This window comes from Mustela erminea, chromosome 6, assembly GCF_009829155.1.
Source record: "Mustela erminea isolate mMusErm1 chromosome 6, mMusErm1.Pri, whole genome shotgun sequence".
NCBI lineage: Eukaryota > Metazoa > Chordata > Mammalia > Carnivora > Mustelidae > Mustela > Mustela erminea.
In genome coordinates, this window is record NC_045619.1 from 120,721,915 (window position 1) to 120,748,102 (window position 26,188).

Consider the following 26,188-nt stretch of genomic DNA (forward strand, 5'->3'; position numbering starts at 1 on the left):
CTACCCACAACCATCTCATGCCTGTGGGCCATGTGCACACCACTGGTCCAGTCAGAGTCCACTCTTTCAGAAGGAACGTTTGGAGAGGCTGTGAACATGACTGCCTTCTCCACAATGCCTTACTTTTACATCCTGTTCACTTGAATCCTGCTTGCCTACTTTAAGGCTCACGGTCTGCGATGGTTTATAAGGGCTGAATAGATGCGTAAGCTCCCAATGATCATCTCTTTACTGGTTGTTTTTTTATCTATTAAGTTCATTTATTTAACTTCATTTATCTATTTAACTTTATTTAATTTACTTTGTGTATTTCCTATGCACATAGCTAGGATATGCAAGCCCCCATCTTGTTTAAAAACTTTAAATATGTCTTCAATTGGATGCAACGTCTTGAGGGCAATTTTCAGTATATCTCGTAAATGGTAAATAGAAGCCTGATAGCAAATATAAAATGTGACAGTAAATACACGGTTTGAACACTGCCGGGTAAAAAATGTTTTAAGAGGCTGACAATGTAAACTGACGTGTCTATTTCCCTTGCCACCTAAGTGAGGGCATGATATCGGCTCATGAGATGTGAGGAAAAGGCAGTTTCCAGCAACAGTGAGCATAACTCTCTGCCCCACCATAGCTCTTCCGACTGAAAGACACACTGTCATTCTACCTCAGATAAATGCCCTGGTCCCAGTCCCCTGGCTTGACCTGAAGGTAGGCAAGGGAGGAAAGAGTGTCTCCTGAACAACAAGGTCTGAAGATTCCAAAGATCATCTCAAAGAACCTCATTTATTTTCCAGCAACCTCTCATAAACCTGAGGGCTACACGGAAATCAGTAAAAATGAAAGTTACTGTACAAGCCAAAGCATTGGGATAAAAAAAAAATTATAAAAACATTTAGTCATTAAAAAACATTAGATAGTACTTTATAGATATATAAATATCTCAAAGAAAATCTTCTTGGTTATTGGAAAGGAAAGAAGTGCCAAACCTGAAAATGGCAGCTTCCACCAAATGCGTGAACAGGGAGAAAAGCTGGTTTGTTTCTCACAGTCTTTGTGAATCCTGTTTTCACTGGGAAAAGGCTGTCCTGTTTCTCCTTTCACTACACACTCAGCAGCTCTGGAGCCAGATTTCTTTCAGGGGCGATTGGTGAGAAGCGAAGTATGAGTTTTCCAGACATTTGGTTGGCACCATGCTTTTTACAATGGGTGATATCACTTTCTATTTCCCCAGAACCCCAAATCATCTATTTAAAAAGAAAGGGTGATAAAGACAGTCATCAAGTGGGGTTGTTTGTTTCCCCCAAAAGGATACCCATAACAACTACTTGTTGTTTTACATTTTACCTTGATCTTTATTAATTGTACTTTGATCTTCAATGTCTGTTTTAATTTTCTAAAAACCAGCTCTTATCAACTAGGAGTCATGCTGGTGCCTCTTCCTTTCTTTCCTGTTCAGCCTGGATTCCTTTGGCACGCATTTTCCTATTTCCCTTGGCTCCTGTGGCAACATATGGGCCACTACAGTGTTTCCTCCATACTTCCTGGTTGTCAGAAGCCATGTTGGTAGACGTGCCCTCGAACTTCAGTGAGCTATTACTATTAAGGGAAAGGGCTGCTGAAGGCAAAAGGGAAGCTCCCTCTGCCGGTTGTGGGCAGCCTCTGCAGAGATAAATGTCTGAATATCCATTCATTAAGAGGCTGGCTCCTGCATCTGGCCCAGCCATGACAGCCTTTCTCTCAGCGGAGATGAAGAGCGTCAGTGAATCAGGGACCTCGGAGAGCCCAACAGACAAATGCTGGTCTGGGTCCCTCTAAGGAGTCTCTCCGAGGACTTACATGGAAAACCTGGGATCGTGGATGGAGTTAAATTATTAGTTTTATAACTCTGAAAGGGACAGATGGCAGACCTACCCTGAAATTGCATTTTTGGAAAAGTAACACATGGTAAATTGCATTAATTGTAATAATCGCTTTTTACGCCTTGATAAAAACTGGCAAAGACCTTCAGAGATCTTCTAATCATGGCAAATTAGCACGGCTCCCCTTCGCAGTGACAGAGCCCAAGTGCAATGGCACTTTGGTTTCTGCTCAGAGGCTGTGGGACTGAACAGGACATAGGAACTGCTGGCTCAGGAAAGAGATGGGCAGATGAGGCCCTGGATGTAGACAGGCTAGGGAACAATCGTGTCCCATCTGGGGCCAGGTGGTTGGTATTTCTGTAGGCCCATATTTGGTTAATATAATAGTGGCACGTGAGAATTTGCTTCTCCTTTGCATCTACTGAAGGCGAGGGCTATGCTGGTATCATCGTTTCCCTCCCTTTAAACTCAGAGGATGAAGGGAAGGTGGGGGAAGGCAAGATTTCCTGCAGCGCATCTGTGTTTTTCTTCTCCTGTTGAACCACCCATAGAACTCAAGGAGAATTTCTATTATCTAGCAAAAGCTTTCCGGTTTCCTCTTTTCTATTTCTTCCACAAAGACTTTTCTATCTTCGCTTTATTGCCTCTCTGTAAGTAAGCGGAGTCAAATTTCTGCCTTGTGCATGGAATTAGTCAACAACTTTCCGTATTTTCCATTATTTTCAACTCCCACAAGTATCTGTGTCTTTTTTTTTTTTTTTTTCCATCAACTCCTTACACATGCAAGAAACTTTTATGGAGAATGTCCCGGATATCAGGCACTCCACCAGTGTGGGCCACTTTAATGGCCATGAGATACAAAGGTTACTTACAGCTGAGATTTTTGTGTTCCACAAAGTTATTTGAAGCATTTTTAAATATCTTGTTTCATCCTCATGCAACAATGTGAGGCTGTTATCATCCCTGTTCTGCCCATGAGAAACTAGAGGCCCAGATGGATGGGGTGATTTTCTCAAGGTCACACAGCTCATTAATGGCAGAGCTGACCTATGAAACTGGGCCGTCCACCTGTAGAACCCGAGTTGTTCATGGTTTATACTTTGAACGACTAAGATGATGATGATGTGAGCAGACAAACTGGAAAATAAGCAAAACAATTTGCATCCAGGTTGTCGAGAGCCCTTCTCAACATGCACAAATGTTTTAGGGCAGCGGTCAGCAAACTTCCTGTCAAGGGTTAGATAATGAATAAGTACGCTTGGCCTGTTGTACCATCCCTGTTGCAACAATTCAGGTCCACTGTCGGAGCAAGAAAGAACTGTAGACAATATGTAAATGAATGAGCTGTCTGTGTTCCAATAAAACTTTATGTAAACAGTGATGGGCTAGATTTGATCCACAAGAGTGTAGTCTGCTGACCTCCGTACTCTGTGTTGGGGGATTCCAAGGATCAAGCTCCAACACTGCCTGCAGGTAAGAGGTAGACATTTGAGTCAAGCCTTGGCAACAAAAAGGAGACAAAAAAGGAGAAAGCCATGCCCAGCAGACAGAAACGTGTTTGAGAACTGGGGGCATCTGTTGGGAAAGGGCTATTTGGGCAAGATGTGGAATTGTGAGTGACAAGAGGTGTGTAAGATGATGGCAGAGAACACATTTGGGAAGGAGGACTTGAGCCTCTTGTTAGAAATAGTTTATTGTCAAATAACAGTTTTCTGAGGTGTGGTTTATTTTATAGCTTTTGTGGGTTTTTTTTGTTTTATTCTGTGAACAACATGTTTCTCTTTCCCTGATACAACTTGGATATTTCCCTTTCAGTCTGTAGCATGGAAAATGTCTTCATGTGCAATTTTGTCAGCAAAAGAGGAAGAAGAAAAATCCTAGAGGGTGTACCATCTACACGAAGGTACATATGCTCCAAGAAACATGGTATCCCAGAGACGCTGCATTGAAACATTCTAGGAGATACTCACAAAGAAGATGAGGACAAATTTTTGTCTTTTGTGAAACCCTATGGGTATAATTTTGCCATTAGTCAAGACGGATGTTGCAGTGTTGAGACATGAGAAATCTTTGAAACACCAACGGCATAACAAGAATGCTGCAGGGGAAACAAAGTTGATTCCATCCGTTTTCTTGGGCTGTAAGTCAGCTAAAGTTGCTTATGACAGCTTGCTGATGAAACATGATTTATAACGTTCACAGACACTTGTCCAAGTTATTAAGTTTATTAGAATTACCGCATAGGCCTGGAAGCTGTTGAGCCTGGTGTTGGATTCTAGTCTCTAAAATCAAATGATCTTCCTGGGAGTCTATCTGGGACAGGTCCTCCCAGGAGCTGAGTCTCTCTGTGGGAGAAAAAAGTGGGGGTTGGAAGACAGATCAATTTCCCTTGAAACGTGGGTATGTCTGCTCTAGGCAACCAGGGGATTCCCTTGATTTTAAGATTCCCCATCTGGAAAAAATAACTTAGATTTTCAAATGAAGCCCCGAGTTAATGCGATGATGTTCCTAAATCGGGTGCCAGGCCAAGATGCAAGTTTTCCCAAAAGAGAAAACCGAAAAGTATTCCATGATTTTTAAGCCCCTACCCACACCTAAGGAATAAAAGGGTGTAAAAGAGAGCTCTTTGATGTCTGAAGCTTCCCTTCACCACACCCACCCAGGAGAGCAGGTTAGAGGGGCTATGCCCTGTACTTCAAGCCTAGTGGGGCTTCATCATCCACCCCAACTAGAATGACACAGTGGGGTCCAGTGTACTGCTATCTGGCTTCTACTCATTCTCCCTCATCAAGGGACTAAGGGTGGGACAGCCCTGAAGATTCCTCCAAAGAACCCACAGAAGCATCACAAGCAAGAGTTCAACCTCTGCTAGGCCCAGAAAGCATGGAGTCAGCTGGGAGAGCCCCAAATAAGAACTTTCCTACCACTTGTGGCCCCTCCCTCCGCTCTGTTCCAACGGTACGGTGTCAGAATGTGCACTTAGCAACAGAGGCGAGAGGAGAAGATTCTAGTCAGGTGACAGAGCAGAAACCCATCACATCATCGTCCTCAAAGGCAGCTTCTGGCCTCCACTGGGCCTGAGTTGGCAGAAGGCCAAGTATCAACTTCGATCAACTTTCAAGCATTGACTCTTCCTCGAAACTGGACACTGGCATCATTACACTGACATGGTGTGTTATGATTGAAGAGTGATGAGAAGACATGAGGTCTGCTGACGCTTTCATCCAAAGTTAACCATTAAGGAACCTCAGTAAGGAAATTTAAGTAAAGGGTAAATAATGTTACCCTACATCATAATGTTTTGATTTTGCATTTATGTGGGTCCTGGACCTGGTTGCTCCCTGGTCCCTTTCTTCTGCCTTCTTCCACTTTGTTCAGCATCTCAGAATTCCAAGATGGCTGTCAAATCTCCAGCCACCGTGTATATGCTCTGTACTATCTCCTCCCCCTGAGTGGGAGTGGATTTGTCCTGTTGTCCAAGACTCTGCCTTAGGAGATGGGAGGGAGACTGTCCTGCTGGTTTGCAAGAAGGAAGCTCCCATGCTGGGAGAGCCAGATGGCTACGGCCTGCATGTGACTTCGAGGGGCCTTTTTCAACTCCAAAGCGGGTGAGAAAACTCAGTCCTACAACCACAGGAGATTAATTCTGTCAACAACCCGGATGAGTGTGGAAGAGGACCAGAGCCTCACATGAGACCACAGCCCCAGCGAACACCTTGATTTCAACAAGCGAGACCCTGAGGGGAAGACCCAGCTCATTCATGCTTGGATCCTTACCGAGGGACAGGATGACATAGTAAGTATGTGTTGTTTTAAGCTTCTAAGTTTATGTTATCATCTTACACAGGCATAGAAAATTAATGTAAGATAGGTATACTTCTGGGAAGCGGGTTGCCTAGACTCCCATGCCAGATGAGCTCCGCCAGGCTTCATCAGTGAGAAGGGCTGCAGAGACATGGACGTATGCACCGCGTGGGGGCGGGGGGTGTGCAGGGAGGAGGGTGCAGCAAGAAACCAGGACGTCCAGCCTTTCTGCCACGCCTCAGAGGTTCCAGCTGCCATCAGGTGACCGGTCAGACAAGAATTGTCTTTGCTCAACCCACATTACCCCTTCTTTCTTTTCCTTTCTAATGTCAGAAACTGCTATCAGCAAGATGAAAAAATAGAAAAATTAAAGAGTGGGAACAGAGAAAAGCTCATCACACTCTCCTCTGGCTGTAGGCTCCAGTAATTCTGCCTCTTCTCTCTGCCCCGCTGCTCCCTGACGATGCCGTTCTTTGGCTCACCTCACCATACAGGCACCACTTAACATCTCGGTTAACACACTCCCTGCCTCAAAGGCCTGCTTTTTAAGAAACTCAAATGGTTTTGATTCCTGACTGATAAAACGTTGCAGAAGTCGTATCTGTCTGTCTGTGTATACATCCATCCTTGTATGTAGGCATGTACATGCGTACACATATATAAATACATACGCATACGTGTGAACTATTTTTTTTGGTAGAAGACTGAGCCAAAACGGATTCAATCACCTACCACCAAATGCTTTCAGGTTGGTAATAAACTTTGAAAAAAATATACTTGCTTGCATTTAGTACAACTGCTGAAGGCTTTCACAGACAGATCTTTGATCTAATGGGGAATCCCAAGTCTAGCCCTGCCAAGAAATCTATGACATCACTCACCTTCGGGCGTCCTCAGTCTTTTGTACTAGAAGTTGAGCAGCCAATTCCAGGGACTCTGAAGAAAAATTCTACCTCTCCTCTCCCCGCCCCCACTTGACTATTTTCTCATACCTTCAGTATGAGCTTGCATCACTGGCCTAACCCACAAAGCCCAGAATTTGCAAGCACTGGAACCAAGGACACCTGGGGTATCCTAGTCATTCAACAACATATTTCATCCAAGGTCAAATACCCAAACCTACTCATTTGGTCGTGCTGGCAAATTTGCTATAAAGTAGAGATACTTCCTCAAAGGGGTGAGTTCTTAGACCATTATTAAAATTTCAACTTTCTTGCCCCTTTTATGGCATGTCACTTATGGCTTAAATTTACAAAAAAAAAAAAAAAAAAGGGGGAAGGGACACTCAGATGCAGAGGCTCTGTGACCAAACAGAAGCAAAACTGCTGCACCAGCCCATTCGTTAACATTTGCACGTGAACCGAAAGGCCACTCAGGGGCCCAGACTGCAGATTAGCGCTCCACATGGGCTCTCAGAGGTAAAACTCTTGCATGGAGGCTGACTCCATCTCTCGACCTACCCAGATGTCTCGGCCATCAGTAGCCCAAAGGTAGCATCAGAGAAGGAAAGAATGGTTTATGGGATCAGTGCTGTCACCTCCTGCTGTGTGTACGCTTGATCTCATACTGGCCAGCCCACCATCCTGGCAAGGGAGAATCACAAAACCCAGTGTGCCCGTCGGTTTCGGCATTACCCACCGTGGGCCCTGGAGAGATGCCCACATGAGATGTTTGGTTACAAATCAGCAGGCAGTGAGGATCATTTGCCTGCTGACCTGTGATCTTGAGCTCATGGTGATGCTGTGGAAAGGGAAACCAACAACGACGGGTTCGCACATGGGACGACTGTTTCTGCAGGATGCTTTTGTTGACTTTCTGGCGAATTCTTTTTGTCTGGAGCCAAGCTATGGTTGCAAAAGATAAATGAGCGGAGTTCCAACATGAATGTTGGTTGACATTTTCGTTTGTGTAAATGAGTAAGAGGAAAGTGGAACAATGGAGAAGACGTATGTTGGAATTTCACTCATTTGTCAATGACATGAGTGACTTCTTTGCTGAATCAGGTAATAATTCTCAAATACTAGAATACTGCCTCCATTTCTTGTGCTACATAATGGAAGCGCTACAAACTCAACAAACGTTTAAACTGAATCTGCGGGGTTAACGTTTTCTGTCACTTAATCTTAAATCGAGAAAATCAACAATCCCATAAATCTAGTGCACATCTGTGGTACTCAATTTCTGCTGTGTAAATCTCAGGACATAGGCCACAAGTGTCCATCGCTAAGCTGGACGCCTGAGGAGGGCAAGACAGAACCTCATCTGTTGTGCTCAATGCTGCATCCCCAGGACTTGTACAATTCATAGCACGTGGCAAGTCCTCAAAGGAGATTCACTGAAAAAATGAGTAAGTCCTCTCTGCCTTCCTTATCATTAAATAAAGAGAAAACAGAAGGTTCTGCCATTGGGGGAGTTGCTTTATGAAAGTTCCTTGTCGTAAGGAGCTTCTGGTTACTCTTCGTTCCCAATTTGAGATCTAGAGAACCCAACAGAGGCTCAAGGGTAACTTTCAAGACCTTTCCCTTCCTGGGTCAAGCACAGGGATGGTTGGAGGAAGGAAGTGAGTCTAAAGATGGAACTCACATTCCTACTCCTTGGTTCGGTGTGAATTACGGACTGAATGAGGGCTTGTGTAGTGAAGAGACTAGTGATCTATTCTAACCTTGCCGCCTTCTTCACTATATTTGTATCAGTCACAGTTTCTCTTTCTCCCTTACTATCTCTGTTCTGGTCCCAAGTGAGTATTGTCTCCTTCAGGTATTTTCTGAAATACCACTAGTAATACCTGCTAGTAAAGTCTAGTAATGTTATTATATTTTTTTTTCTCTAAAATACTCTACTTACTATATATGTGTACTTGTTCATTTTCTGCCTCCCTCCACCAGAATGTAGTTTCCATAAGGATAGAGATTTTTAAAAATTTTTTGGTCTGTTTTACTTATTGCTATATCTCTAACTTCTCAATCAATATTTGTTAACTAAATGAACAACTATACTGAGCACCTACCTGGGGCCATAAACTGTGCTAGGAGATATGTTACCCCTATCACAAGACAGATATGATTCTTATCCTTAAAATTTATAATTTCTAAGAAGACTATTAAACAAAAATCACACTACCAATTAATTATAATCTTATGTACTTTAAAGGAAAGGTAAAAGGGTATCACCTAATACTCAAGTTATGGAAGTCTTCACTTAAAAGGCACTGATATTGGGGCGCCTGGGTGGCTCGGTGGGTTAAAGCCTCTGCCTTCAGCTCAGGTCATGATCTCATGAGGTCCTGGGATCAAGCCCGACATCGGGCTCTCTGCTCAGTGGGGAGCCTGCTTCTCCCTCTCTGCCTGCCTCTCTGCCTCCTGTGATCTCTGTCTGTCAAATAAATAAATAAAATCTTAAAAAAAAAAAGACACTGATATTTAGGCCAAGGGCACTTGTTCAACCAACAGTCAAAAAGAACACCATCCAAAAGCTATGAACAAGCATGCAAGAGCTTAGGGTACATAGTATTGGCGCTCTTCTTGAACAACACTGCTTGGTGACAAGATCTAGCTAATTGTGAATTAATAAAAATTAGTCTTTTAGAAATAAGAAAGGTACAATGGGAGAACTAGCCATGAGCAGTGAATTTATTTAAATAAAGGACTAAGAATAGATATAAATATGCTGGGAATTATGGCTGTGACCACAATGCAAATGTTACAATCCATGACAATATAAAAAAGGTGACACAACCACAAAAATAGGAAAAGGAGGGAGAAATCAGGAAGAAGGAAGAAGTGTAAGTGCTAATTCCCTCATCTTTGTAGCAAGGAGGAAGCAGATTCTGTCATATATGTATGTGTGTGTGTGTGTGTGTGTGTGTGTGTATGTGTGTATAGATTTCTACATATAGATATATTTCTATATATAGATAGATTTCTACATATATATCTATATACAGATATGCTTCTATATATAGATATAGAAATATATTTTATATAAAGATATATTTGAAATGAGGTTAAATGTGAATGACAGTTCTTTCTTAGTGATGGATAGATTTTTAAAAATTATATTTTGAACTTTGCTGTATCACTTGAATTTATTTCAGGCATATATACTTTTTCTCTTTTATGAACAAACATAGTTATGATGTTATTATGAAGAGGAAGAGGGGTGAGGAGAGAGCAGGAAGAGGGTCAATTGGACAGGAGGAGGAGCGTCCGCCACCATGGGAGCACTCCAGGGAATGGCTGGGTTGGTGTGAAAACAAACACAAAATGGAGCCTGAAGGTGTGGCCAGAGATGAGACGAGGATGGAGAGAGATCCTGATGATGTAGGACCCTGCGGGCTGCCTCGAAGACTGTTTTCCAAGTTTGAAGCAGGGGAGTATGGGGAGATTTGTTAAGTGAAAGGGTCACTCCTTCAAAAGTGTACCCCAGTGGCTGCTGTTTTACAGAGGTCTCGTAATGGAATATAATCATTGCTAGCAAACTTTAATGTAAAAGAAAGAAAAAAAAAAAAAGGTAGAATATACCAGTAGTTTCACCTGAAATGAGGTGAATTTTTTCAAGTCCTACTTGACTCGTCTATGCAGTCAGCATTTCTACCCTGACTGGCATCCATGGCCCTGAAGTGGATTCTGGCTTTTGCTTTTGGTTCTACCACCATTGGAAGATGACACAGATATCATCAAATATGAGTGTCCCTGCACAACAGAAAAATCAGCCTTTGATTTGTTCTAAAAGGTGAGTTCTTCAGCCTTTGATTTGTTCTAAAAGGTGAGTTCTCTAAGACTGGCAGAGAAGGGTGGGGGGGGCGTTCAGCGGAGGGAGGGAGAGGAGAAGAAAGGGAGGTAGGAAAAACGGCAAAACTAAGGCCAGCTGGTGGAACACGTAATGGAACTGAAGACAGGAAAAAGAGAAAAAAGGAAAGAAAAAAGAAGGAAGGGCAGGAATGTGGAGAAAGAAAAGTAAATAAATAAAATGGAGAAAATCAATACCAGCAGATGTGGACGGATCCCTTCAGGCCCTGGCCTTGCTGTAATTATTTAGCTCAATGGGTTTGGGTGCCAGGAGGTGGACCCCAAAGGGCTTGGGTCGGACCCATCACTGTGATCAATTAGTTTCACTGCATTCCCTGCTCTGCCTCAGCCACTTTTCTTCACCTCGGGTCATGTACTTCTCTTTTTTACACCTCAGATTATTTTTCTATAAAATGGGAGCAGCGATATTTTTTTTCTACCTCCCAGGACTGCCTTAGAAATTTGCATAACTTATTTGAAGGAAGCCAGAATGTCAATATTTAAAATAGAATTCTCAATTCAGAGCTAATGTTTTGGCTTTTCTCAGTTTGTCAATAAACAGAGAGGCACTAAGGGACTACTTTTGTGTTTGAAAAGCTCTATTCGGAATTCAAAGCTGTGGAGGAGACAGGAGTAGGTGTTAAAAAGAGTCCCTTTTCATCAAAATTCACAACTTTTGGTCTTCAAATGACAGTGTTAAGAAAATGAAAAAGCAAGCCACAGACTGCAGAAAATATTTGTCAGACACACACACACACACACACACACACACACACACACACGACAAGGGACTATATCTAAAAATATATATAAAGAACTTTTTTAAGATGAACAACCCAATTTTAAAAAAGTGAGCTAAAGATATGAAGAGAACTTCACAAAAAAAGACATATGCATGGCCAGCAAGCACATATAATGATGCTCAATATCATTAGTCATCTCTCACAATTAGATATCACTACATACCCACTATATTAATCAAAATTAAGAAGACCTGCTAATAACAAGTATTGACAAATATGTGGAACAACAGGTGGTAAGGATATAAAATTGTTAAGCTCCTTTTGAAAATAGTTTGACAGTTTCTTATGAAGTTAAATATATACTTATTATGCATCCTACCATATTACTACTGCATTTTTTAAGATGTAAAACTTTTCTTTATTCATAGATGACATGATCTCCAATATAGGAAATCCTACAGTCTACAAAGAAGACTCTAGAACTAGTAAGTATGTGTAACTACTACTGCATATTTACTGAAGAGAAATAAAAACATATGTTCACACAAAGACTTACTCATGAACATATAAAGCAGTTTCATTTATGATAACCAAAAAGCAGAAACAAACTAAAGGTTCACCATCAAGTGAGTGGAGAATGGATACCTACATAACGGAATACTAACAAACAGATAAACAAACAAGAAATGAATCCTGACACAGGCAAAATTGTGGATGAATTTCAAAAGCAGTATACTGAGTGAAAGAAGTAAGACAAAAAATACCACACACTGTAAGATCTAGTTTATATAAACAAATCCAATCTATAGTGACAGAAAATAGTTTAGCAGTTGCCTAGGGCTGAAGAGGAGGAGAGGTGACTGGCAGGAGACAGAAGAGAACTTCTGGGTGATGAAAACATTCTATACATTGATTGTGGAGTGGTTATATCAGTATATAAATTTGTCAAAACTTATTGAAATGTATTCTTGAAATGGGGGCATTATATATATATGTAATGTGATATATCTATATATCTAGATATAGATATATAGATATAGATATCACCTCAAAGGTTGATTACTTTTCTAAAGAGAAGAAACAAAAAATTCCTTACACCAAAGGGCTTTCAGTCTAAGAAGCGCTGTATCCTTACGGCACTTTATTCTAAATTATATCAATTTGAGGAGGGGAAGAATTTTCTAGTGAGGGATCTTAAAGCCTGTTCTAATATTAACATACTTTCTATATTAATGCTACCATCCATCATATCTCAATCTACAAAGTGACAACGATGCTAAGTGAATCAAGTAGCATACTAACTCCTTCTACTGACATCTTGACTATCCTTTATAATGTCATCTGCCTTCAAACAAATCAAATTTTGTCCTAAGAGGTACTATTCATAATATTTGTGCCATCAGTTTTACACTTACTGTGCGCATGGGCTAATAACAAGGTTTTTTAAGCTTAAGAGACTTCAGTGACATTTGAAAAATATCTGAGATGAAAAATATAGTAGATGAATAATTTCCTTAATCAGTATAATCTCCAACAAATTGATTATCAACCGTTTACAACTGGTTCATGGGAAAATTTTTAAAGTCTTGGATGACTGTCAAAATAAATGTGTTATAAATGATCATTTAGATTATATAAGAATTAATAATAAAAGCTACTTTTTCATATCAATTCTCCTTAAATTATTTCCAATTACTGTCACTTGTTCTTTTGTGGAATTTCTTGCCATTATCTTTCCATGACAAGCTTGAGCTCTGGTTGTATCCACAAGGAACAGGGATTTCTGTGCTACTACAGAGAGCTCTGGTTACAGCAAAATAATAGACTTCAGTTACCCAAGAATGACATTTCCTTGCTGCCTTAATCCTCACAGAGTGTTCCTTTCCTGGTTCACTAAAGGTGCTGATCAGAACGCAAACGAACAACCTGTGATGAAGTGATTCTCTTTTGTCTCAAGGTATAGCAGGTTGCAGTGTGGTGTGGAATGGAAGCGGGGCGGGGGGGGGGGGGCGATGCCGGGACCTCACTTTCTCCTTTGGTTTTATTTGAAGCCATTAAGGAAAATGAATGATAAGGATAAAGTGAAAGACTTCTAGAGTTAAGCAACACCAAAATCCCACCTGACGTGGAAAACAGGATTTTCAGTCTGGCATCTACCTCTGGCATCTCTTTGTAACATATTCAGTAATAGATGTCATTCTTCCTTAAGCTACATTCAGGACTCCCTTAAAGCGAACCAAGTGCCTAGTCTTTGCGAGATGCTGGAGAAAGAGTTTTAATTTAATCCTCTGAACTTCTCTACAAAGTAGTCTTTATGATTATTTTTTCCATTTTGCATAAAAGAAAACTGAGACTCAGAGTGGTTACATAATTTCCCCCAAGGACACACAGCTAATAATTAGAGGAGGGAGGAGTCAAATGTAATCTGTCTGACACCAAAGTCACCAAGGCATGAGACTTTCTTATTGGGAAACTTGGTGGCTACTTATTCAGACATCAAGGACAGTCCGACAATGTTCAATGGGAGATTTTGCACAGAGAATATGAAGAGACTCATATGAAATCCAAAAGTCAATCTGAGATACAGTTTCGACCTTGCAATATACTGCAAAGATACTAAGATAAGAATAGGAGTTATAGGTATTCCTCCTCTACTAAAAACTGTACTAATTTATAAGGCTGATCAAATAGATTCACTATTTGAAGACCTAATTAGTAAATATTTTGGAGGCAGACTGGCAGTATCTAAAGATACTGCATTTTTTTTTTTTTGGACTCAGCATTTCTACTTCTAGAATCTGTCTTACAATGAAACTTGCACTAGTGTTGAAGTATACATACATATCTACAAAATCATTTGCAAAGGTGCTTATAGGAGCAAAAATTGAAATGATCCAAGAAGCCATCACTGGGGACTGGTTTAAAAAGTGTTGCTGCATTTATTCAATTGCATTACCATGTAGGTTTAAAAGAAAGAGGTAGATTTACATGATGTAGGAGGTTATCCAAAATATATTAGGTAGAAACATATGTTGCGTAACAATATGTATACTATTTTTATAAAAGTAAGAAGATATATATTTGTATATGAATAGAAAAATCTGTAGGGATACATGCTAATTGTTAAAAGTGGTTATGCCTGTGGGAAAATATTGATAAGAAGGGAGAGAAATCTTTTGTCATCTTTGGAACTCCTAGATGTGTGCAATGACAATATGTGTGTGTGTGTGTTTAAATAGAAGTATTTGAATTTATATTGCTCTTTATACATATATATATATATACATATGTATATACATATATGAATATTATAAAAAGTAAAGAGCAATATAATATAAATATAATATACATATATGAATATTATAAAAAGTAAAGAGCAATATAATATATAAACATATATATGTATATATACATATATATATATATATATATATATATATATATATATATATACATACATCCATTAAAACAACTGAATAGATCAAAATGTTAACAATGTTAACAATGGCTCTCTCTGGATGGTGGGGCTACAATTTCCTTTTAATCTTGTGCTTTATATATTTTTATACTTCAAAATTTTCCTTAGTGGATATATTAAATTTATAATTATAATAAATTGTTGAGTCCCTGGACAGACCTCCTTCTCTCTGTAATTTGGCTGTATTAGCCACCTAAATGGATAAGTCTGAAAGAGTAGCATGTCCTTTATCTCAATGGGCAAAACAACACATTCTCAACATTTAGCCTGACAAAGCAGAGTGTTGTGGTTTACTAAGCAAACACAGATACACTCTATGTCTCCGGTGGCTTGGCAGTATGTGTTTGGGACCACCATCATCCAATCAAACAATGGAGATTACTTAGATAGTTGTTGCTCTCAGTATGTAGGTGCTGTAGGAGAATGCAAGGACGAGACATGGTCCTCATCTTCAAGGTAAAGAGCAGGATCTAGGTGAGCAAGAAACACCCACATAAGAAACAGAGGACAATCTCCAACACGTAATCTGAACGTTTAAACTGTGTAGCACAGAGAGACGAGCATTGTAGGCATTAGGAGGAGTCACAAGAGGTGCAAGGGTTCGTGGCATCGTGGTCCACTTGCCTCATTTGACCAGTGACACGCGTCAGCCTTAGGGAGCGAACGGATGTTACTCAGCAGAGTTCAGATTGACTTCTGTTCCTTGTGTCTCTTTTACTACTTTTTACAACTTAATCCTATAGACATTTGGAGCCAGTTATTCTTTGTTGTGAGAAGCTGTCCTGTGTTTTGCAGAATGTTTAGCAGCATCCCTGGGACCAACCCTCTACATGCTAGTCAAACTCTATTGCCTACTTGTAACAGTCAATAATGTTGTTGCCAAAAATAACCCCCAGTCAGGAACTTGGGGTGATTTTTGATTGATTAGGAGAAAAGAAGGAGCATTTAAGACAAGGGTTGAGATGGTCAAATATGCCACCTATTTGAGGGGGATGCTCAGGAAATGAGACAATCTTAGGGAACTCATGCAGTAGTGACTAGTGGAAAACATGGTTATGTAGGCACAGTAGGACAAGACTCTGGAAACACAGATGTACCGAGATATCAAAGGAAATATAAGGCCATTGTGAAGTGTAAATAGGGAAATGTCATGACCAAATAGTATTTAAGGGAGACTGGATTGCTTGAGATATAAGGATAGATTTCATGGGGAACGGAATGGATTCAGGAAAACAAGTTGTGAATAAATAACAATGTGCTTGGCAGCTCAGGGAGTGCCAATGGCCACAGGAAGGGATGGCAAGAGATTCAGTGTCTCTGAAAGGGAATATGAACAGGACTTGGCCTGATATGGAGGTGAAGAAGAGCAAAGAATCAAAGATGATGACCCCAAGGATGAGGTGAAAAGCAACAGGTACAGAAGTCAAGAAAGGAACTCAACTTTCATTCATTAGTAATCTCGAGGGTTTTCATAATTGGAAGAAACTGAAGCCACAACGAGACAGCCAAACAGACATGACCACAAGAGAACTGGAGGTAGAAACCAGAGTGTGCAGATCCTCACTCTACATTTATCAGTCGCAAGTGTGGAGACAGGATCCCAAAATGGTGAGACCACTTTTGGGAATGGTTTGTGGGTTTGCAAATCTCTTTTTTTTGCCAATATAAGTTACACATGTGAAGAACCTGAACTCACAAATTTGAAACCAAATCAAAAAAACCAAAAAACCAAAAACCACTTATGAGGCCCAGACCACAAGTACAGAATGTTTCCAATCCTGTTCATTTCTCATTTAGCCATTAGCCACCCTCCTGAAGAGCACATAGGATGCAGGCTGAGAAGACAAGATTATTTCTCTCAGTTCACTTGATATCTTCAGATATCACCATCATCCAGAGATTTGTTTTCTGCCAAATTAAACCGAAGCTGTAATAGGTACTGAACAAAGATAATAATACAGATGTTGTCTATGGCTTCTGTAAAGTATTTATAGATCAAATAAAAAATTCTAAACAATGCAGAAATAGGAAATACGCACATTGAGTATAAGTTGAAAGCTTTGAAGAAAAAGTGGTATTGGGAAAGGATTTCATAATCATACAAATCAGTAGCAAGGGCAATTTGGTGTAAAAAGGAAGGAGTTAGGGGACCCCTGTCACCTCACTGAGTCACAGGGTCATTCCAAGATCTTCAGCAAATCAGTTCAATTCTCTGTCTTGAAATGCTTATTAATCTATTAGTAAAATTAAATATATTTAATCTATTAATAAAGTTAAATCTATTTAAATGTTTCTTTAAATGCTACTGATATTATCTGTTCGAGGATATGTTCATCTTTTTGCTTATTCAACAAACACTGATTGAATTTTACCTTCATATGCTGGCCCCTGTGGGTAGCTCTAGAAATGTAAAAATGAAGGCAACATAACCCTTACCTTCAGAAAAAGTTGGTAAACCAACATATGATAGGAGGGAAATGTATCAGTTAGGATGCTCTTGGCTACAAGTAACAAAAGACCCAACAAAGCATGCCTTAAATAGTAAAGATACCTCTCGCTCAAAAAAAAAAAAAAAAAAAAAAAAAGCCTCAGAATACAAGGTTCTGGGGTTGGTTAATTCAGTCAACCAGTGTCATCAAGAAGGACCCAGGTATTTTCTGCCTTTCTACTTTGATGTCTTCAGAATGTTGGCTTTAGGATTTAGGCTTGTCCTTACTCATGGATGCAAATGGATGCCACAGCTCCATGCATCATGTCCTGAGACAACTGATACTGAAACTGTGAGGTCAAAGAGAAGCAATGCATATATAAAACCCAGGTCCTGGAACACAGAAATTATTCAATGGATGTTAGTTTAGCTATTATTTTTGAAATAATGTGATACCATTTAGCTCCTGGGAAACTGCTTGTATTAGTTTGCTAATACAAACTAACAAAGTATCACAATGAGTAGCTTAAATAACAGAAGCTTATCTTAGCACAGTTCTGGTGTCTAGAAGGTTGAAATAGGTGTCAACAGAACTGGTTTCTTGCAAAGGAAGGATCTATTCTGATCTCTTCCCTTGACATGCAGATGTCCATTTCTCTCTTGGTCTCTCCACATTAACTTTTCTTTTCTTTCTTTTTTTTTTTTTTTAAGTAGGTTCTATGCCCAGCATGGAGCCCAACTCAGGGCTTGAACTCATTATACTAAGAATGAGACCTCAGCTGAGACTAAGAGTCAGACACAGACTGACTGAGTCATCCAAGCGTCCCCACATTTTCTTACTACTTTGTGTGTCTTTCTCTTCCGTGGCCTTCTTTTTGTTAGGACACCAGTCATAGTAGATTAGGGCCTCACCTTACCCCAGTACTAACTGCATCTAAAACGATCCAGTTTCCACATAATTTCCATTTGGAGGTACAGGAAGTTAAGACTTCAACATATGGCATTTTGGGGGGGGGGACATATCAATCTATAATAGCATTCATCAATGTGCTTTGGTTTAGGTGTCATTTACTAGTGCTTTAAAAATGACTTTTGAAAAGAGAAGAAATATTTCTTCTTCAAGAGAGAGGAAATAAGTGGGAAATTAGGAATTTGGCCAAGTGTTCCATGTATCAGATCTCCTTTCTAGTTAAAAAATTCTCTTTCTGTATGAGTGGATTATTATCCACTTGGAGGTGAGAGCCATTCTGAGAATTTTTCCATAAACTGGGCCATTTTTATTAAGAATTATGGTATCTTCCCCCGGTTTTATTTCCTTTACTCTTTCCCCCCTCCAACTTCATCTCACTTATTTCCCTGTTCTTTCTAAGAAAAACAAAAAATCCTGTTTTATTTATTTGCATTTCTTCCCCACATGGGGGAGAAACCCAGTGGCCAGGGGAGCGCGCCTAGAATTTAGACCACAGAGTGAAACAAAGCATAATACTTTTTACTAATTTATATATTCTCCTGGGTACAGGAAGAATTGGTAAGTTATTAAAAGTCGAGTGAGTGGTCTCAGCTGCTTGAGGGAAACCCCGAGACCGTCTGCAAGGTCTGGCCGTCTTTCATCTGGGGCCACAGCAACCCTCTCCTTGGCCCGGAGGGAAGATGGATGGAAGCGGAACCCTGGGTTTCATTTCTGGAGAGAGGGAGAAGCCGAGAGGGGACCTAACAGGGTCTCTCCCTCCTGGTCCTCGGCAGGACTGCAGCCTCCTTCATTACGCCAAGCTGAGAGGCAGTCTGGTCTCAGCTCCTTCCCCTAGTCCAGCCCCTTGGCTACCTCCCTCTTCCTTCCCCTTTCTTTTCCACCAGACCTACACGTGTTTGTGAACTAGAGCTTTTTAGTTTTGAAAACCAGAGCCACCAGACCCAGAGCTGCTTCCACTAATGCGTTTTCTGCACCTGCTTGGTGAAATGAAGGGCTGGGCACTTGCCCTCTTATTCAATCGAAATAGGCTGGCTCATTGCAATGACTCATGGAGGCCTCACTCACACTTACATAGGTCCGATTTTTAAATTTCAAACTAAGCTTGCTTCTGAAAACCAAATTAAATACTTTTTCTTTCTTTTTTAATGCTTACCATTAATATTTTGTAAGGAGAAATGAAAAAAAAAAAAAGTTTTAGCATCTCCAACAGTGTGTTCCATGAGTTTCCTGGTGGGAGGTGATAAAGGCATTTTTTTTAACTGACTAAAAATGGTTAGCCACAGCACCATGAAAATATCTCAGAATGTTTTAAAATGAAAAAAAAAAAATTCTGTGACATGGAAATAGCAATTTAGAGGGGGTCCAGGGTGCGCTGGCAGCTTTGAATGGCTGATTTTAGTCTTCCCCAGACCTCCCTCATGATTTCCACACCAATTTCCATCTAAATAAAAAAAAAAAAAAAAAAAAAAAAAAAATCCACCAAAAAACAAGCCTCCTAAGGTACAGAGGGTAGAAAGTATGGGACCATTTGTTATTTTGGACACAGATGATTCCAACTGAGGGAGGACATTAAAATGTTTCAAGAAACACAGTCTTTGAAATACAGCAATAGATTCACATCTATAACAGACTCTTCCGTAATATGACCCCCTCAATGGAGTGCAGATCCCTTTTGTGACTCTCTCATGCTTCAGATCTCAGCCCGTAGGCACCTTTTTAAGTCCTGGAATTTAGCTATAGCCTTTACTGACGCTTAACAACCACTCGCGCCACACACAGATTGAGGCATAAAATTATGGTAGACAACATCATTCTAAAAACTTCTGCCATTTTCAACTTTCTGGAAATCCACTGCTTTGCTATATATTCCCGGAGGAGGATGGACGCCGCACTTGTAAAGTGCTTTGCATCCCTTACCAGGAGGATGGCGGGTGATGTGGCTGGAAACCAAAAATAATTTAACCTAATTTGCATGTCCAGAGAGGAGGTGTGATGAGGGAGACTTAATTATTATTTACTGTTACTTCAAATAATACTCAATGAAAATGTGTCTCCCAGGGTGCCAGGTGGTAATTACCCGCATTATTTTGTTAATATGCAGATTCTCCAGGACCATCTCTCTGCCACACTTGTCTCTCTCTCAGGGTTATTCTAGTAGTGCTAGGCTTCTCATGCCCACAGACCAGCCTACTCAACAGGTTCCACTCGAACATCTTTCTGGATGCTTATTCATTCTGGTCGCTCCTTATTTTTCATTTACTCAGGCTCCCCCTTACTTAGGAAGAGCTGCTCAGGGCTGGTAACCTTCTCTTGGAGGAGGGCGAGGGTGCCAAGGGCTGGAAGAGAGCTCAGGGGAGGCAGAGCTAGAATAAGATGTATTTCAGCTAGGTCTAATGTTGAGGCCATCCTGCAACAAAGAGAAAAGGGTGCTGAGCTGAGATAGGCAAACCTATCAATCTCTGAGCACTACCATATTACGCTGGGACTACGTAGATTTAGGCGAAACAACACATAAACATCCAGGCACTATTGGGCACCTGGTGAAATGAGAAACAGTCCCCTGTGTCTTCCAAGTCTTTAGTTGCTTTGGGAAGGAAATCTCGTCTCAACATCAACAGGTTGGCCTAGAGAGGTCTACTGACAGTATGCACCTCTGTGAAGTTGGGTTAGATCAATTTTCACTCCAATACAGTTCTCTGCTTTAGGCAGTCTTCAAAATGTGTACAAAACCACCACTTCCATTTCTACAGTGCTTGACTGTGCTTGATCTTTCTCTATGTTCCTCCAACCAACTAGGCTCATTTTTGAAACAGACTGGCTCATTTTCTCAGATCACCAAAGAAGGGGGTTTGTCTTTTGCTTTTGGGGGTTATTCCCCCCCAGATCCCCCCAACAAATCTCTGGGATTTTCCAAATAAATAGTGTTATATCATAATCCAGATTTGGGGGCTTTTGCCACGTGGCCTTTGAGCCAGCTGTGACCTGACCTGGGGAGTTTACATCCGGATGCGGTGACGGCACTAGGTTTTGCTGTATGACAGAGCTAACTGCTATATCATGTTCTTAGGCTACTGACGATCTGCCTTTGGTAACTCTTAAGCAATGCCCACACATTAGAGTCCTAAGTCACACCATCATTCTCACGCTTTGGAAGAGGGCAGTGAGGGGCACTTATGTGTGGCGATTATGCAATTTTTGTGGACAGAGCACATTAGCTTATCTTCTGTCAGTTTGTATCTAGTCTTTTCTTTTCGTATTTTATTTCGTGATCCCTGGATTAAGGCTGACGTCCAGATTCTTGTCCTGATTTGGCAGCTATTTTGCTGCAAGACTTGAATTTCTGGGGTCAACTGACTTCTCTGGGTTTCACTTTTCTCAGCTGCCAGAAACAGGGTTTGGACAAGACGGTCTCCAAAATCCTTGCCTGATTGAGTCCTCTAAGGTTCTCTGACATCCTGTTTTCATGTTACGATCTTTTTTTTTTTTTTTTAAGAGGAGGGGGCATGCAGATAGGATGGTGATATTTTATTTCCCAAAAGCTTTGATCAAACCAAGTCGGCTGAGTGGGGAGCTGGTATCTCTCCACTTTCGTCTCCATATAAAATGGCTTAAGTTGCTAACTATATGCAAGGAAGCATTTCTTGAGAAAATGTGAAAAATGTAAATGCGGTTAGAACTCTTTTACGATGCATAGATATGATCTCTACTTTATAATGCTGGTGATCTCTGTTCTCTTGCAGCCAGAAATCATCAAGGAAAAAAAAAATCAATGAGCAGCTAGAAGGGCTGTGGTGGTGCTCTTTGAAGAGTACAATGGCAAAAAGTTACAACAGAAATATCATTCATTGATGGAGGGTGATGATTTGGTGCCTAGTCTTGTTCTGGTGTCATTATACAGCCCTGAATTTATGACAATTTGCCGAATGATGGTGCAATGGGAAACCTAATTTGTGCTAATTGCTCTTCATGGTGAAATCAAGTTTAAGTTATTTAAAAGCTACTGGTCAAAACAATCAGGTTCAATACCACATTCTCAACTTTTGGTTTCCTATTAAAGACTTTTTCAGAAGGCACATACCACTACCACGGACTATAGTGGCCGCCATTTTGCGAAGGCTGGCAAAATACTGATATTGTTAAGCTTTGGCATCCACACAGCCAAGTGGCTTGACAAAGCTCATGGCCCAGGTACTACTGCTGTGCCAAGCAAGTCTGATACACCAATTTTCCACTCTTCCAAAGCGTTCTTCTAAACATCTACATCAAATCATATGAATTCTCTACTTCAAATCCTTCTATGGATTCCCTTTGGGTTCATAATGAAATGCATACTCCATAAGACAGCTGAAAATCCCCTGTGTGTATTTACTGCTGTGTTTCCAGTGCTGGGACAGCACAAGGCTTATGATATACATCTGATGAATATTTGCTGAATTAATGAAAATCCTGCGTGATCTGGTCTCTGTTCATCTCTCCTACCTCTTTGTTCATCTCCAGCCAGTGTGGCCTTCTTACAGTTTGAGAAATGTACCAACTTCCTGTTCTGCAAAAGGCTTCACCTTGAGCACTCTTTCCTTTGGTCAAATTCTACCTTCTTCCAGATAAACCATCATTCTTTCAGGTTTTTGGTAATCTTATTGGCTCCTGGTATTATTCTTTCTTATAGCACTAAATTCTTCAATTTCAGAGGATTATCAAGTTTCTAATTATATAATTATTTGTGTGACTACTAATTTCTAATTTCTCCCATTAGACAAGATGATTAGTTTCCAGGGATTGTGTCTGCATTGACACTGTATATTTTATAACCAATACTGTCCATACAGGATGCTTCCTCAATCAACCCTTATTTTAAAAATTATTTTAGAGGAACCACTGACATGTTAAAATTAAATTTGTATTTATTTATTCTAAATATTTAATACATGTAGGCAGTTTTTTAAAAAGGGGAGACAGTGACAAGGAAGTCCCCCGTTTCTGTCCCCGGAAGCGACCTCTGCTGTGTTTTATATCTATCTCCTGCCAGAGATCAGCTGTGAGGACGAGCACATATCCCACCTAGAGCCAATAAACGCTCCTTGAGGAATGAATTAATGAATCAATTCTATTATCACAAAGTCATAGTGAAAGTTTTTAAGGGGGCAACTGGATGAGAGCTTTTCATTTTGTGCATAAAACTATATAAAATAAGCCTCACCTAGACAACAAAGAAAAAAAAAACAATATAGCAAGCTCAGAAAAAAACCTTTTCATATTCTTTTTGTCTTTGTTTATAGTTCTGGATTAGAAAATAAGCATGAATACAGAATGTCACCCAGCACTTGTAAAGAAATGAGATTTCTTTAACGAGGTAACTAAAAAAGTTTCCCTTTCCTCAAAAGAGATAATGATATTTTTATCCTTTTTTGTAGCAGGAGAAGCTACCTGATGAAAAAGGAATCATTCAGGTTCTTCACGGGGGAACTGGGTGCACAGTCAGGGCTGAGGTAAGGCGTCTCCCTAAAGCACTCCCGGGACTCATAGCTCAGGGTGATACCAAGACCCTAGGATGTGGCCACACCCCGTTCTGGGTCAGCCAACAATGAAATGAAAACCACACACAGCCCTGGTCTTGCTCTGGTTTCTCCACTCTCCTCAGCACAGCAGTCACTGCTGGCCTCGCTCCTGCCGTAAAAGCCACCAACTACGTGGCTTAAACCAATAGGAAGTCACTCTCCCACCGTTCTGGAGGCAAGAAGTTCAAAATCAAGGTGTCGGCAGGGCCACACGCCCTCTGAAGGCTCCAGGGAACGTTCCTTCCTCGTCGTCTCCAGGTCTTGAAGCCAGGCAGGGCACGGCGGCCTACGCCGGCCTTCCTCGGCATCCTCGGCCCTGCAGCTCTGTCGCTCCACTCTCCGCCCCCACGGTCACATGGCTTTTGCCCATGGACGTCCCCTGCAGTGTCATGACATGGATTTTTCCTAGGCACACCATTGGATTGAGGGCACAACTTCCTCCTCCAGTAGGACTTTGTTTTAACTTAATTACATCAGCAAAGGCTGTAGTTCCAAATGCTGTCCCATTGTAAAGGTTCCAGGTGGACACAGATCTTTATGGGGGACACTCTCCAGTCCAGCTTAGTACCCAAAGCAGATGACCTGTGACCAAGGGAAGCCGAAACCAGTGCCCAAAGCATGACCATGGTGACTCCCTCTGACCGCAGCTTCTTCCCAGCCCACGGAACCTGAGCTGCTTTGTGAGTGTCCCCCAAGCACCTACAATTGAAATCACCACGTTCTCACATCACTTATTTTTAGATCAAGTGCGTTTTTTATTGCCTTTCACCCAAATCTTTTCCATTGCTGATCCTTACAAAACGGCAACAGCGAAGCTCCATCCTACACGGGAGTTTTAAATGATTGGACAATCTTGCAGTTAAGACCTCGTCTCCAGGCAGGGCCTCCCCTGATGGAAACATTGGTCTCGCGCTGCATTGTGATTTAAGACGTGGCTCTTTGTTAAAATCCTGGTTGCACAAGTGACAAATACACCAGCCCACACAAGCAGCGAGACTGCCCGCCTGGGATGGCAGGGATATTCTGGGCGGTACTCCGGGGGAGTTATGAATGGATTGGGCTGCTTTCCCCACTTTCGATTGTTAGCCGGTGGAGGCTGCTTTCCGCCTGGGGCAGGAACGAACCGGTTTTGCTGACAACACTCGTACACAGAAAATACCAATTTCAGAGCGCTGGTGGACAGAAGAAGCATCAAGAAGACGGCACCTCTAGAGACTGATAAAATTGGTCCTGTGAATGCGGACACCAGGATGCTTTCTGAGGTGGGAGAGCAGAATCCCTCTCCTCAAGGAGCTATGTGTCCTGTCAGCTGCATAGCCAACAGCTTGGTCTTTTTTTTTTTAATATTTTATTTATTTGTCAGAGAGAGAGAGACAGCAAAAGAGGGAACACAGCAGGGAGTGGGAGAGGGAGAAGCAATGCAGGGCTCGATCCCAGGACCCTGGGATCATGACCTGAGCTGAAGGCAAATGCTTAACTGACTGAGCCACCCAGGGGCCCCTGGTTCTATTCTTATACAAGGAGCTGACATAATCTGCAAGTAGGAGGTAAGGAGCAATTTCCCTAACTAGACGCTTTTCCCTGATAACACGACATTCTTACCCAACCCTACTTCCTTCATTCACCCCTGGTTCCTGGCCCTGCAAACTTATGAGAGGTGTTGCCTGGTTCTTAGTCTCTACATATCCCATGATGCGACATGACCTCTCCATTTATAAAATTAGTTTAAAAGCTTATGTAAAACAGGGGCGCCTGGGTGGCTCAGTGGGTTAAGCCTCTGCCTTCGGCTCAGGTCATGATCTCAGGGTCCTGGGATCGAGCCCCGCATCGGGCTTTCTGCTCAGGGGGAGCCTGCTTCCCCCCCCCTCTCTGCCTGCCTCTCTGCCTGCTTGTGATCTCTCCCTGTGTCAAATAAAGGAATAAAATCTTAAAAAAAAAAAAAAAAAGCTTATGTAAAACAGCCACAGGATGTTTGAATTACCCCATGGAAATAACATTCATCTGTCCTACAATATCCGAATGCCCCACAGGCTCTAGGTCCTCTGTTAGGTAGGAGGGCAGTTGGGTGAAGGGCAGGGTTGGGGGGGTGTCAGTCTCTGAGCTGCTACAAAGTCACAGGTGGTCCGATCACGTCAGGCTAAAACTGACTGAAAATGAAACCCAAGAAACTTGCCACCTATTTCAGAAAGAAATGCTCCTCGGATGGGTCATGGGAGAGAATTCCCTTTGGAGAAAAATAGTTGCTCATGGAGCAATACGTAAAGTGCACCTTTTCTGGAAGAGAAAAGAAAAAGCCAGAGCTGTTCTCAGGTGCGGTGGCGGCGGTGAGGTGGGGGGGTTGGGTCACCTCTTTTGGTCCACATCTCTCTTGGCCATCAGACAGATGCTGTCACTTACTAAGCATGAGAACAGAGAGAGTGGAAACCAAAAGTCAGCACTTAGAGAAGTGGTGATGTTTCACCAACCCTGCTGCCATCGCGCACTCACTGTGTTAATAAAACGGACATTTCAAGAAACCAAAAGCAGACATTCCCGTGTGAGGGATGATGTGAAGGGAATCTTGC

At 41.4% G+C, this 26,188-nt stretch overlaps 1 long non-coding RNA gene across 1 annotated transcript in view; it reads left to right on the plus strand.

Annotated features, from left to right (window-relative positions):
* The first annotated feature begins 4,847 nt into the window (after positions 1 to 4,847).
* The window catches only part of LOC116594288, a 30,819-nt gene continuing 9,478 nt past the window's right edge, over positions 4,848 to 26,188 (plus strand). Inside the window, exons 1-3 of the long non-coding RNA XR_004287138.1 lie at positions 4,848 to 5,655; positions 11,622 to 11,678; positions 23,481 to 23,555. This is a non-coding gene — a long non-coding RNA (uncharacterized LOC116594288). The remainder of the gene's footprint in view (positions 5,656 to 11,621; positions 11,679 to 23,480; positions 23,556 to 26,188) is intronic.